The following is a 981-nucleotide window of genomic DNA, read 5'->3' on the forward strand; positions in this document are numbered from 1 at the left end:
GTTCTGAAGCACGTCAAGTTAAAATGAAGTACAGCTGTTGCTCCTTAGCAGGATACGAAGAAGCAATGCTTCATATCCCTTTAGTATGTAAAACCACCATTTTCTTGCATTAATTTCTTTTGCAATAAAGCTTTATATTTTTCTGGGAGTTTTTTTTCTAAAATTTTGTGTAGTATATAACAACACAAGGAACGATATGAAAACCAACTCAGTATTTTGGTACTGACATTGCATACTCTACTAGCATAATTAGCCAATGCTCTAAGAAATATGACATCCACTGATAGGTTAATATTTTTTTCCAAATTTTTATTTCATTGTTTTGACTTAGAGCTCCAGCGGTACCCCTGTTTGAAAAATTTAAGGCTTTGACTTCAGTAACGTAATGTAACTTTCAGGATGTAACTGCATAGCAGAATAGATGTGCTGTTTCTACCCTGAAGTGATTGAAGGCCACAGCCACAGGTCTCTTTACCATTCACTCACATGCACAAATGTTTTTGGTTTTTGTCAATAAGGACTGTGTGACATAACTGAGAAATTCACCAAACTGTTATTCCAGACAAAGCCTTTGAATGACTTTTTCATCAGTGTTGCTTGAACATATCTACAAAGCAATAAATAAATTTTACAAAGGAGTGTTATGACTGTGTTGAGCATGTCTGAATTCAGTTTACTGCTCTTTTCTGTGGCTTGTTACCTAGAGCTAATCAAACACCAAGAGAAAACACAGGACCTAGCCCTGGTGTTGTGAGGCTGCTTTGTGTGGTTTGGGTGAGCCAGAAAAGCCTGCTGTCTGCCCTAAGGAGATCCCAGACTGATCCCATGGGGCAGGCATGCTGGTGGCTCCTCTGCTCCAACATCATGGGTCTCCCACACAGGGTCATGCCCAAAGTTTGGAGAGAAAAGGATGGAAAAATTATGTTGCTCTTCAGCCATTTTCCAGATGGTCACAAATGCTTTCATAAGTAGTATGTTAAA

Source organism: Falco rusticolus, chromosome 5 (assembly GCF_015220075.1).
Source record: "Falco rusticolus isolate bFalRus1 chromosome 5, bFalRus1.pri, whole genome shotgun sequence".
In the NCBI taxonomy this organism is placed as follows: Eukaryota; Metazoa; Chordata; class Aves; order Falconiformes; family Falconidae; genus Falco; species Falco rusticolus.